Here is a 14444-nt window from a genome sequence, read left to right as displayed (position 1 = left end):
CCTGATGGGGAAATGCATAACTCTGTTGGGAAAGGCCTACACCACTCTGCTGAGGAAATAATACACTAGGCCTTACTGGGGATAGACATCCACAACCCTGCAGGGGACAAGCGTTCACAACCCCGCTGGGGATACATCCTCAACCCTTAGGAACAATCTTCCCCTCGACGCTTCCACTGGGGAGATACGGCTTATTCGACACGGACCGCCCGTCGACTCGTCGAACACTGGCATTCATCATCCAACCACACTGTCGACTTTCCACTTCTGAGAACTCCCAGACTCGTCTGGACTTTTCTGATTCATCACCTCGTATTCCCGACTACTCCGTACTTTACGGGGATCGAACTTCTGGGATTCATACAAATTTTCCAGTCCTCAGACTTTGAAGAGTCTTCTTGATTATTCTTCCAGGATCGTCGTCGTAATCCTTCACCGTCCTTTCACTGTTCGTCTATCCCTTGCCCCTGGTCGGGCTCTACAGGGATCTCTTGTCAAAGTATTTCACATCACAACCTGCAAGTGAGTAAACATAGCTAACAACACCCGCCAAAGAGATCGTTAGATAAAAGCGTGCCCCAGGCGTGCCAATATTTCAACACCTAGGTCACTCAAACTTCCGAATAAGATTTCCAGATTTCAATCTTATAAGCATGCATCGGAAGGGAACTCCATGTTTCAAAATGCAAATATTCTTTATCAAACTAAACGGATGTTTTTGCAATCAAAGCGGTAATGAAAACAAAAACAAAATTATTTGACTGAACACGCATTTATTGACTGAAAAAGAAGTGACTCAAAACCGAGTGACACACAGGAAGCAAACCCTGAAATGAGGTGATTGCACATAAAAGTGAAAAAATCTATCCTAATGGCAATGTGAAACCGTGATCTCATCGGGTTCCAACTCGGTTACACCTCATATGTCCTCAAGACTTTCCGCACTTTCTGTCTTCTGAACAAGGCACTTCCGATTGATCTCTGTCGGAGATTATCCAGGTTATATCCAAAGCACAAACGATAATGCTGGACGCAGTTGTTCGTTTCAATCCCTCTTTTGCCTGGACCGCCCTTTTGGGTTTTCAGTCCACCGGGATACCCTTTTTTGCCCAAGTCGCCCTTGTGGGGTTTTCGACTTGTCGGGTGTACAGTTCTTTTATTTTCTTATCCCTAACTTTTGCCCGAACCTTTTCTCTTTTTTCTTTTGGTTCGCCGGGATGCCCATTTTTGCCTGGACTATTTTATTCTTTTTGTCCAGCGGGTCTCTTTTACGAAGTATCTTTTAACTGCGTCCGCATTCACAAGGGATGGAAAATTCGTAATCCATGGTTGTTAACAACAAGGCTCTGTTTAGAGACAACCTTCTTGACCACGAATGGACATTCATAACTGTTTATCCATTTGGCCCACGATCGTTGAGGAGGAAGGATCCTTTTCAACAACACGTTTCTCACATGATACGCACGAGGTCGCACTTTTCGGTCAACCACACGATTCATTCACTGGGTACAACTGCCCCCATGACAAGTAGCGGCCAACCTCTCTTCCTCAATCAGGCTCCATGCGTCATACCGAGTCCTTATCCACTCAACCTTTTCCAATCAGGACCTCAAATGGTAGCACCGATTCCGTCTCATACACCTGCGAGGAAGGCGTTGCCCCAGTATACCGTACGCACCGAAGTTCAACACCCGGGAAACAAACTCCGTACTCAACCACCATTGTTGGTGCATTCAAATGTTATCCGGGCAACAAAAGGAATACGGGATCTTTTTGGCGTAACCAACACGGCACTAACTCATCCACATTCCCCATCAGACATCAGAATCCGTTCGGATTCAGGGTCAGGCCCCTCCTCCGGGATCGGTTCCTCACAATCTTTCGATCTGAGCACCTCTGGATGTCCTCATCAGGGACCTCAAACTTCCTTGATTGATAATACTCCATGGGTTGCTGGACGAGATAATCATACAGTACACTCCCCTTGATTCTCTGGGAGGTATACTGAATATCGTATTCAGTCGACACCATTTGCCCTCTCGCAACCCGTCCGATCAATGTTAGCTTCTCAAACACACACTCGATCAGATCCATCTTGGACATCCACAAAGTGGTATGAACCAGCATACTGTCTCAGTCGGCGAGCAGCCTATGCCAAAGTACATCAAGTTTTTTCGAGCAGTGAGTGTATTGTTTCACGGTCGATAAACTTTTTGCTAAGGTAAATTGCATGCTCTTTTCGACAAGACTCGTCACGCTGACACAATACGCACCTCATAGACCCCTCGAGGGCTGTCAAGTACCAGATTAACAGTTGTTCCTTCCACGGGAGGCATCAGAATCAGAGGTTCCTGCAACTTATTCTTTTATCTTTCAATGCCCCTTGGCAATTATTATCTACCTGACCATTTGATCTCTTTTTCGGTTAAGGCATTTCTGGTATTGCTTTTTCCTTTTTTCTTTTCTTTCTTTTTTTTCTTTGTCTTTCTTTTTTCTTTGTCTTTCTTTTTTTTTTTTTAGCAGGATCGACCTCGATTCCTCTTTTGTTCACAATAAACCTCAGCAGTTTACCGGTCAGCACTCCACAAGTGCACTGGTTCGGACTCAACCTCAGTCTGAGTTGTCTCAACTGGTCACACAACTTGCCCCGGATCCACCAGATGCCCTTCTTCTGTTTGGGACTTTGCTATCATATCATCAACATAGCATTTGATTCCACGATAAGTCATATCATGAAACAAAGCCACTCTGATACGTGGCACCGGCGTTCTGCTTCACTAGAGGGCAGTCTTCTATCCATGGTAGGTTGCGTATAACGACATCGGTATCCGACCCTGGCATATCCTGACACGACCAGGCGAAGGTATCCACATGCTCTTTTAACAGTGCTACCATTCTGCTCTCGGCATTAGCCCCTGAAGCGGCCCAGCTTTCACTTCCTTTCTTACCTCTGTGGTGCTTGTAGTAACAATCTTGAATCGCTCCTCGTGCGGTTGAATCATCCTCTCCTCTTGTCTTAACAGCCTGGCTAATTCCAGCAGATCACAATCTTCTTCGCCTTATTCTTCGGCATGATAGATCGGATTGTCGAAGTCATACAGAGGTGTAACCGAATTGTTATCATTGAGATAAGGAGGATCGTCACTTTTGAGGTCAGAACAAGACGAATCAAAAGGAAAGAAAAATGAAAATACACATTGCCATTTTTATTTTTTTAAAACTGCAAAAATAAATGAAAGACAGGGAACACCGCTTTTTAATCACGAAAAACATCCATTTATTACTGATGCAAAATGTTACAAAATGAAACACATGAGATGGCCCTTACAATGGACCATTACGTTTCGGGCAAAACCTATGGCTTTCATGCAAACGAAATTGAAAAACAGAAATACTACTCTTCTGGACGAGTGACAGTGGCGATCTTTGAGGCCTTCCAGTTCCCTGGTACGCACGATTTTATCCACAACTCGAGCTCGCGGTCATGGTCAATCTCTTCACCTACTGCATAGGCGTGACCAGGATCCAGCATTCCTGCACTGGTGAAGGTGTACGGTGGACGACGTCCTCTGTTTTGTCTAGACGACTCTTGATCTGGCTGATAGCCGACCCCAAACATATCCGCTTTCACCACAATATCAATGATCTTCCCCCAGCCTAGGGCTTCTCCGTTGTTCACCACTTCTAGGGCTTGTTTATAAGAAGAAATGGACAACTTCTTCTCCTTCTCAGCAACAAAGGCGTTTTCCACCTGGACTATTTCAACTGCCTGACTTGGTGTTTCAAATTTTCCACCATCCATTTCTGCTTCCACCATTCTCTGGATCGTGTCTCTCATCACTACACACCCATTTGTGGCGACGGTCGCACAACAATTATCAACACTAGGGAAGGCTCCATCCTTCATCAGAGGTTTTAGGACCCCATACATTGGATGGAACTTTTAACTGATCCTCCTCAGTCACCTCCATTCCTCTCTTGTCCTTTCTCACCATCTTCACTTTTATAGGACCCTTCCTGGGTACGGGGTTGACATCCCCATTCATTATCTGTGCCAAGCTGATAACCTTAGAGTCCACCATGTCCTGGACGACATGTTTGAAAGCTCTACAACCCTCAATGTTGTGTCCGGGTGCCCCAGAATGGAACTCGCACCTGGCATTCTCATCATAGTTTGGAGGCCTCCGCTGCCGTTCCACGGGAATCAATATCCTTGGCCGGACTAACCCCAGATCCCTCAACCTTGTGAACAGAAGAGTATAAGTCACAGGTGGCTCATCAAACTGACGATCTGGCTTCCCCTTCTTTACTTGGATCTTAGCTTTCGGTGCTTTCTGTTGAGGTGGTGGTTGTTGCTGTGGTACAGGTGGATTACCAACAGGAGTGGTTACAGCGGCAGCATAAGGGTGATAACGATCCTTACCGCGTTCTTTCTTTGTCTCCACACCTCCTGATTCAACCTCCTTTTTGAGCTGACCCCTGCCAGAGGGTTTCTTTGCTACAGTACCAGAGGGGTTGTTTGCTTCGGATGACGGAGCCTTTCCCTGAACTTTCTCCTTGATCATCCAGCCTTCAATCCTTTCCAATCTCTCAGCCATTGCTTTCTGCCCCAAGGCAAGCCCTTGCACAACACTGAACAACTCCCTCATCATCTCTTTCATCTCAAGAATGTCGGTGCTGGGTGGATCCATCAGTCTAAGATATCTGAACGGAAGAGCCATGCGCATCAGTTAGACACTGACACCTACAAAACAGAAAACAGGTTAGTATGACTCACGCATGCAATGTCTATCCGTATGAGGAATGTTATGTCCTTTGATTCTAGCGTCACTGAGACAAATAATTTTTCATCAACAACATTCTGACATCTGGCTGTCTCTCAACCAGAATCTTAATCAAAGATGGACCCCGAGTACGGGTAGACATGAGTTGAATGCAGATGAATGCAGGATGGGAATGATGCAAATGCATGAACGCAGGTCACTGTGCCACCAAGTCATCTGAAGACCCATCAAGTCTCTGAACCAGTCACAATCATCTGAGGGACTAAGTCACCATAAATCCAACTTGGGGAGTTCCGAAATAAACGGAACCAGAGATTATATCCCTATCATCACAGGAACATCCACTGAACGGACGACAACCAGATCCTCCGAACGAGTACTCTCAAATTCAACCCGGGGATCCGAAATAAACGGAACCCGCTGATATATATCACGGACAGAATTCCGGCGTGACAGAAGTAAGTACCCACAAGTTCATCTGAACCAAAGTCACCATCAGTACTCGGAGTCACCAACAAGTCACCAACAAGTCAGCAACAGTACCTGTAATGATGATCATTCCCTCCCTACTCACGGGTGTCATCTAGGCCAGGGTAAGGTCGAGAGAAACGCAGCATAAATAACCTTTCACAGAATATCATCATATACACACCCGAAGTGTGTAACGATAATATCCCATCAGGGTCTGAACTGCTCGTGATATCAATGTTCCGCTAAGTGGCGCATACCACCCGCTTCCCATGAATCACTCTATTCCTGGGTTTCCTAGATTTCACTCATAGCCTGGGTATTGGGCCTTTTACCTCGAGTAACTCCCACCCCACAGAGAAACAACACAGCACAGCCAGCACAGATGAATATGAATGAATGCAAACATTAATGCACACATAAATGCAAACCATAAACAATGAATGCAATAAATAAAACAACAAGCAGCAACCAAAACCCTAACCTAGAGAGCGCTAGGAGAGACTCGCTTAGGGAAGATGGACCAGCAAGAGGTCAACTTCTACTATCCCCAGCAGAGTCGCCAGCTGTCGCATTACGCGAAAAACCGGCGGGAAAACAAAACAACAGAGCCGCCACCGTGCGTTATTTATCCCAAAAGAGGGAAAGGAAACGCTCGAAGTAAACCTGGAAAAGACATGGTCTCGCGACCAAAGAGAATGGGATCGGGAGTCGGTTATGCGAAGGGAAGGTATTAGCACCCCTACGCATCCGTCGTACTCGACGGGATCCACGCACAAAAGGAAAGAAAATGGTTGCTAAACACTGCTCAAATAAACATCAAACACTGGCTGAAAGAGACACCGAAAACAAAAGAAACTAACTCGGCAGGATATCGCATCCTGGGCCTACGTAGTCTATCAGGCATAGACATCAGAGTCGACGTAGTTCGGACTAGGGGGAAACGTGCTCGCTAGGATGTCGCATCCTATGCATACGTATCTTCTCGGACTAAAGAAGAATCAGAGCACTCGTAGCTCGGCTAATGCACGCCAAACAAAACAACACGGGAAATCGACTGCCAATCGCTGGACTTACGTCAAACTCCACACAAACAGGCAAACATGGAAACCGAATGCCAATCGCTGGACTTACATCAGACTCCGAACCAAACACACCCACACTGGAAACCAAATGCCAATTGCTGGACTTACATCGGACTCCAAGCACACAACAAGAGGATACGGAATGCCAATCGCTGGTCTTACATCCATCTCCTAACACACACAAGACAAAACAAAAAGGGCGCCCGGAGAGATCAGCTCATCTCCTGCCTACGTACCTCATCTGGTATGAGGATCAGGGCGACGTAGTTCCCCTACGTAGGGAAAGAACTTCTAACCTAACCAGAGACTGGGAAATGACAAACTAGAAGGGAGACTAACTCGAGCCTAATAGTTATCATGTAAGTTCACCATGGTCCTAGGTTGAAGTTGCTATCTAACTTGCATAGGCAGCAAGCTATCCTAAACATCACAATCAATCAAAAGCGCAAAGCAAGCACACACACTATATACAAACAGGGGGGCTCACACAAGGCTAGGCTTTAGTCGAGGGGTCATGTCAACCTCGACAAACAAGCCACTGTATCAGGGTGATGTTAGCTCTTAACCCTAACATTGAGAGTTAGGGTGAAGCAGATGAAATAGGAAGTGAGGGGTGTGCCTCACAGCTCTTATCTTTGGCCTAGGAGAGCTTTTAGACAGATGAAAGTGTGGGTTCAGAAAGTTGGAACCCTTCTACACTTATGACTGACTCAACAAGGATCTTGGGTTAATATCCACAATTCATCATCATGTAATGTGAGCAAAGGGATGACACACTGACTAGCAGGAGATGGACTACACATCTCTTTTACCTGCCAATTGCCTTATCAAAGGTCTTTTCCTGCTTGGCATAAAAATAAACAAACACAAGCATTGCCTCTTAAGGAGGACTTCAGACAGGTGCATGGCCAAATAACAGGCCAGGTCTTCCAGACTACATGAAGTTAGAGACATTATACCTCAATGCTCAAGCTATCAAGCAAAGCAAAAGCAAGTTCACTAAGGAACTATAGCAACTAAGGTACCTAAAAACAATCCAACATAATCAGTACACAACTCAAACAAAAGTCAAACAGACAACAGACAGTCAACTGTACACAAGCAGACAAACAAGCATCAATGCACAAAGGTGCAAGCCACAAAGCCTAAGCTTAAGCTTCAAAGCCTACAACACAAACTCAAGATTAGTCATCAACAAGCAATGGATCAACTCCAAATGAGTGAATATCATCAAGCATGGCAATTGTGCTTTTTAACCTGAAACAAAGCTCAAATGTGAGAGGCAAACCTCTAGGACAAGGCCTAGGGTCAAAATGAGAGAAATAATTCAAAACAGAACATGAAAATTGGCATGAATTAATCAAATAAGAACAATATCCAAGTGGTCTCATATCCATATCATCAACCAATTTCATTTCACAAGGCATTTAGTGCAAAGCATGCAAGTTCAAAGCTCATAGAACCAAACAGAATGAACCAATCCACATCAACTCAAACATGATTCAATAAATCTCCAGAAAAATCATGGCTAAACAGCATTCATCACATGATCATAATACCAAAAATCAAGTCATTTGGATAAATGGAAGTATGGCAATTAAATTCACTAAGGCAAGGCAAGGCAAAACAAGCTCAAACAAGGCACAATTATATGCATCAACTTCATACAAGCATAAAACAGAATCCACACATGATAAATGTATCAAACCAAAGCCACAATTAACTTCAAAGTGTCTAGAATCAATGTGCAAAATTTCAAGCTCATAGAATAAACATCAAGCATTTCACAAATCATCTAAGTTCATGACTCCCAAAAAGTCCCAACATGACCAATCAGCAAAGAAAATCTCAAACAAATTGGAAATGCATTCAAAAATTCCACAAAAATTCACAAGAAATCCTAACATCCATAAGTATCATAATACAAAAAATAAGATTAATTGGCATTGAATTGGTATGGCAAATAAATTCCTCAAGTCAAGCAAGCAATGGTGTGACACACATTGTCACACCTACATTCAATAGATCATATCTCATCAACCAGGAATAGGAAAAATGCAAACTCTATACCAAAATGACCATTAGGATGTCTATTTTAAGCATACAAAATTTCAAGAGTGTTGGAACAAATATCATCATTTCACAATCAAAATGGCAAGGCATATCAAGAAAATACACATGCAAACATTCTCTAGGCAAAATAAAAATCCAGGCGTGCACAATTTCTGTAAAAATCATCAAAAAAAACTAGACATCATGAGGATCATCATGCAAAAAATCCCAGCTCAATTGGATTAATAATCAAGGAGTTATGAATTTTTGAAATGGAGAAAAAATTAAAAAAACAATGAAGCACATAGCGTAAACATGGATGAGATAATGACCAAAAGTGCTAAAGTCTTATTTGAAGGTGCATGCGCCTGGACTCGAACCGAGGGAACATTTGAATTGTGGCGCGTTTCAATGAAACGCCGCGTTTCATTAAAGGTGACATGGCACTGGGAAACGCTTGTGGCCAATGAATCAGCCACGCAGGAGCCAAGTGGACCAATACATGACGGTAAACAAAAAATCACATGCAGAGTACGCTGGACATGGATCAAACGCGTTTCTGGGATTGAAACCCTAAGAAGTTCATCGTGTTCTTCACAGATTTTCCAGATCATGAACATTTGTTCCAGAAATCAACAATGGATATATCATCACACTCGTCTTAACACGCACATCACTAATCTAAACTCGATTTATCCTAATTCTCATTATCATGTCTGGATCGAGTAAAAGAAAATTCACACATCAATCTTATATTCAACATATCTCACTCAAATCTTGATAAAAATTAATGCCACAAAGCTCAGAATACTCATGGATTCAAGATCTACAACATGCATATCCTAATTGCATGAATTGTGAGATTCGAAATCTTACCTTCAAGAGATTGCAGAACTGAATTCGTGACTTTCAAGCCTTGAGAAGCAAAAACAGATGATCTTCAATGCTAGTATGATGATTTGGATGAATGTTGGATGCTCAGTCTTGCTTGCTCTTGCTCAAATCTACAGTTGCCATTGATGATGCTAGCTTCAACAGTTCAAGAATCAGCTCAAAATCCTTGCAATCTTGCTTCAATCCAACTCAGTTATGGTTGTAGATGATGATTCAATCGTGGAAATAGCAAGGTTTGTGAAGAATTTTGATGAATCTTCAAGAAAGAGTTTGAGAGCACAATGAAGAAAAAGTTCAGATCTGGAAATTATGCCAAGTTAATCCAATTTTCTGTTATGATTTGCAATATATATGGTCTGTTAATCATGTTTGCTAATCAAGATTAAGCCATGCCAAAGAGATTAATGAAATGAAGGTGTTATGCAAATTTGGTCAATTCACCTTATGTGCATGGAATGATTGCTACAGTACACGAGTTCATGTGTTAATTCACCTTGAAATATCATTTTTAACCAAATGCAAATGTTGGAACGCATGGACAATGCTTATTTTTCAAATTGCAATTTTCCCTCCAAATTCAAATGAAATTCAAATGAAAAGGCAAAAATTTTGTGATGGAGATGCATGGTTTTTGATGTATGTTTTGGATAGCTCATGTCAAAATAGAAATGTTACAAAAAATCCCACTCCATTTGGCCTTGTGGTGTGAAAGTTATCCCCTTTTGAACTTCAAATTTTCTTGGCAAAGATTGATCCATAACGTTTCAACCATACATGAGAAATTCATGTTCTTGGACTTTTTGAAAATGGGAGAACAAGATCTTCAACTTTGATGTTGGACAAAATTTCATTTGAAGCTTTCTTGATGATGTAAACTTGAGGAGAAGACCTTTCCATTTTTGGCAATTTCAAATTACAGGTCACTTACAATTTTTGGAAACTTTTCATCTGACCTCAAATTCTTCATTGTTGATGTTTGAAATGTCAAATGAGACTTGGATGGACATGAATGAGGCCTCTCTAACCATCTCCCACCTTCAAATCCATGGCTGAATGCACAGTTGACTTTGGTTGACTTCCTAGGGTTTCAGATGAACTTCAGCTTGACTGATGAGCTCTGATCATCCAATCCTTGGCCAAACCACTTCAAAATATCCTTGAATCATATGAACTCATTGAACCAACCCTAGGGCTTTGCCTCAATAGGAATTGCCCTTGCTTGCTTGCACAACTGGATCTCCTGACCAGTCTTGACTGATGACTTGCACTTGGGCAATGGACAATGCAATGCTATGCAGTGGACAATGTAATGTTAATGACCTAATCATGAAAATGAATGTACAAAATGGGAGGTGCAAATTTGAGGTGCTACAGCTTTATCTAACATGGTGAGTGCATAAAAAGCCAAACACATTTGTCATCATGAGGGATATTGAGGTATGTCTTTATCACTCTGACTTTGCGTAGGTTCTCTGGGAGTTTCACTTCATGTATATATACACTGAGGCACGTTGTTTGATTATAGCCCTGAGCCTTTCTAGCCATCTCGTTAATGTTATCCTTTGTTAACCCCATTTGAGCATGTAACCTTTGTTTGTCTAACCACATAAATGTAACACGCGACCCAAAACACTTCATTACCCTGTTCAGAGTCAATGTGATGTCATTAAGCTGTGTCAAATTCTAAGTTTAGGGTAAACCCCATAAGTATCAAAAACCAAGGTGAGTACGAAAAAAAAAGAAGAAAAACGACCATCCAAAATTTGAGAAAACAAAATATAGTCGATGGTTCGAAAGAAGCACTTCCCGGAGGAAGAGCACTCAGTTGAAAAAAAAGAGAGAGAATATCAAAGAAAAACTGAGCAATTGAAAAAGAAAAGAATAAAACACAGTGACCAAAATATTAGCATTGGCTCTGAATCCAAAACCACTTGTTTTCCTTTTGTTTGTATTTACCACACTATAACCCAAGCCCCGTTACAACCCGAAATACCTAAAAAAGTGTGTGTTGTGTGTAGTTGATACGAAAGGAGAAACTATTCAAACTTATGATTTGATATTGCATATTCTGAATTGGGAGTGAAAACACTTTAACCCCGAGAGACTTCGTGAGAGTGTGATATAAGCTGACAGGTGAAGCGGCACCTCGATGAGGAAGTGCTGCAGAAAACTCATTAGGAAAAGCAGGAACTATAAAGGGAGACTGACTGTGTTGGCGAAAGATCTCAGCAGTATCATGGTAAGAATACAAATTTTGGGAAGTGACACTTTGTCGTATAGGACATTACTTGAGGACAAGCAATGAGCTAAGTTTGGGGTTCTGATCGTTCACCATTTTCACTATATTTTCGTTGCTTATCCGACAAGAAACCAAGGATTTTGAGACACTGTGTATGCATTATGGTACCATTAAAGTTAATTTTTATTCCCGTAAGTTATTTAAGCAATTTTATTAATTGTCAGTTTTATTTTGTATTTTCGTGATTTTACGCTTTCGGTTGTCGAGTTTACGCCCTCCAGGTCCACAGAGAAGATCCAATGAACTCAATGCGAGAAAGTGGAAAGTTCTGGCGTTCGAAAAAAGAAGATTTCCCAGTTCAGGAGGCCTGACACGGCCACCCGTGTCAGGAGGAAGGCCAAGAAAGTACAAGAAATGCCCAAAACAGTGGTCTGACACGGCCGCCCGTGTCAGGTCACCTGGGGCGTGTCAGCAAGGAAATAACAAGGCAGAGAGCTAATGCGACCGCCCGTGTCAGCTGACACGCCCGTGTCAACCCAAAATGCTAATTTTCCAATTTTTGGGCTTTTTCACCGGACTTAAACTACAAGGATGTTTTGGAGATTTCCACCTTATGCCAAGGGATTTTCACTATATTGGGAGAGCTTCTATAATAGTAAAAGGGGGATCTTGGAAGGAGGCGAACACATAGTTGTCAAGCAATCAAGTATTACAGAGAGAAATGAGTTCGGAGAGCGAAAGGTTTTCATGAGCGGAAGCGATTGAAGATCCAAGTCATCCAACTACTTGTAATGTGTAATTTTTATCTTGAATTCGTTTTGAACAATATGAATAGCTAGACCCCCCAATGCTATGGGGGTGTCCCTCATTTAGAGTTGTAATGACTATGAGTTTACGATTGCATTTATAAGATTGTTTTTACGGTAATATTTTGATGTGTTTAATGCTTTCTCTTTTGGACCAATCGAGATTGTTGTATGGTTTTCAATTAGGCTAGACCGCCATTGGTAAGGTTTTCGTAAGATTACTCCGCAGTAGATATCACCTAGGACTAGGGATACCCTGTATGAATCAGAGCATTCTTGATATAATAAAGCTTAACTTCACCCTAATTGCCTATGTACATAGAAATTAGGGTAGAATTATTAAATGTTTTCTCACCAAGAACTTGGGAGAAAATACCCTTGAGAACTGGTGGTAATTGATATTTATTGATGCAATAGTGACTCAGAGTTATTACAGGGATAAATCATACACCTTCCCTGACATTGTTCATCATACCTTGTAAACCCTTATTTATTATTATTATTTTACTTTGCCTTTATTTTTATAATTTTGAATTTAAAAACCCCAATTATAATTTTTGTTTAATTGAATGATGAACTGAACTCAATATTAACTTGCAGTCCTTGAGATAGACATTTGGGGAATTTCCCCTTTATTACTATAATAGGAAAAATAGTACACTTGCTATTTTTCCGATCACATGCTCTACAGGTTTTTATCCTTAGTACACTCCTTTAGGATGGTTCTTAGCCCGACTCCTTGCCCGTGACTCATAACAAACCCATTGATTCTTGGTTGATCCGATCAGTTACCATAAATATCAATAGGATCTTGGGTGTTGATGGAGTGAAAACCCTAATCCACCAAAGTGGATGATTGCTCTTGATGATGACTTGATCCATCCCTTGACCTTTATTTGTGTTTTCCTTATGTGTAATCCCTTTGTGTGATTGTTGCATTCATGCATGCATGCACATCATAACATTCATCACAAAAATAAATTTCAAGGAACTAAGGTCGTGTTTGCAAATATTTTCAGACCATGGATTGTGGACGAAGGAACACCAAGAAATATGGTTTCAAATGTCCAGATTTGGAAGAGTTAAGGAAGCTAGCATCTTTTGTAGTTGATCCCGTGGATTTCAAAGAACGTCATGGGAAGCTTATGTTTGTTCTATCTACCGAGGTTGTTGAAGGACTCTTGCGCGTGTTGGTTCAGTTCTTGGATCCTCTCTACTGGTGCTTCACCTTTCTTGATTATCAGCTTATGCCTACGTTGGAGGAGTATGCATATCTCTTGGGTATACCCGTATCTGACAAGGTGCCTTTTAGTGTATTAGAGGAGATTCCGAAATCTCAATTCATAACTGATGCTCTTCATTTGAGGAAGTCTGAGATTGATGCAAATATGACGAAGAAAGGAGGTATCTAAGGTCTGACTTCTGAGTTTCTGATTGGGAGACCTTCCACTTTTGCTCAAGCCGTTAATATGGACACCTCCGAGGCTATCTTTGTATTGCTTATCTATGGTCTAGCATTGTTCCCTAACATTGATAACTTTAATGCCATTAGAATCTTCTTTATTGGGAATCATGTTTCGAATCTGTTGGGTGACATGTCTTCTACCTACATCTAAGGAATTCTAAGGGTAGTGGAACCATTCTGTGTTGCATCCCTCTTCTGTAAAAGTGGTCTATTTCGCACTTGCCTCAGACACCAGTCTTCCTAGAGAACAAGCAATGTCTACGGTGGTCCCATAGACTTACGTCTCTCACTAATGGTGATATTACTTGGTATAATTTTGTATATGATGGCTTGAAGATTATTGATAGTTATGGTGAATTCTCTAATGTGCCTCTCATTGGTACACAAGGAAGAATCAATTACAATCCTGCTTTGGCTCGTCGTCAACTTGGGTTCCCCTTGAAGGATAAACCTAATAACATTTAGTTAGAAGGTATGTTTTATCACAAGGGTAAAGATCCCCAAAACTTGAAGGGTAGGATGGTGCGTGCTTGGCATAGTGTCCATAGGAAGGAAATAGTCGATCTTGGACCGCAATTGTGTAGCTTTAGAACCTTACACTAGTTGGGTGAAGAAGGGAGCCTTAGAGCTTAATATGTCGTATGTCTGTGA

Source organism: Lathyrus oleraceus, chromosome 5 (genome assembly GCF_024323335.1).
Source record: "Lathyrus oleraceus cultivar Zhongwan6 chromosome 5, CAAS_Psat_ZW6_1.0, whole genome shotgun sequence".
Classification (NCBI taxonomy): domain Eukaryota; kingdom Viridiplantae; phylum Streptophyta; class Magnoliopsida; order Fabales; family Fabaceae; genus Lathyrus; species Lathyrus oleraceus.
Note: the sequence above shows the minus strand (reverse complement) of the source record.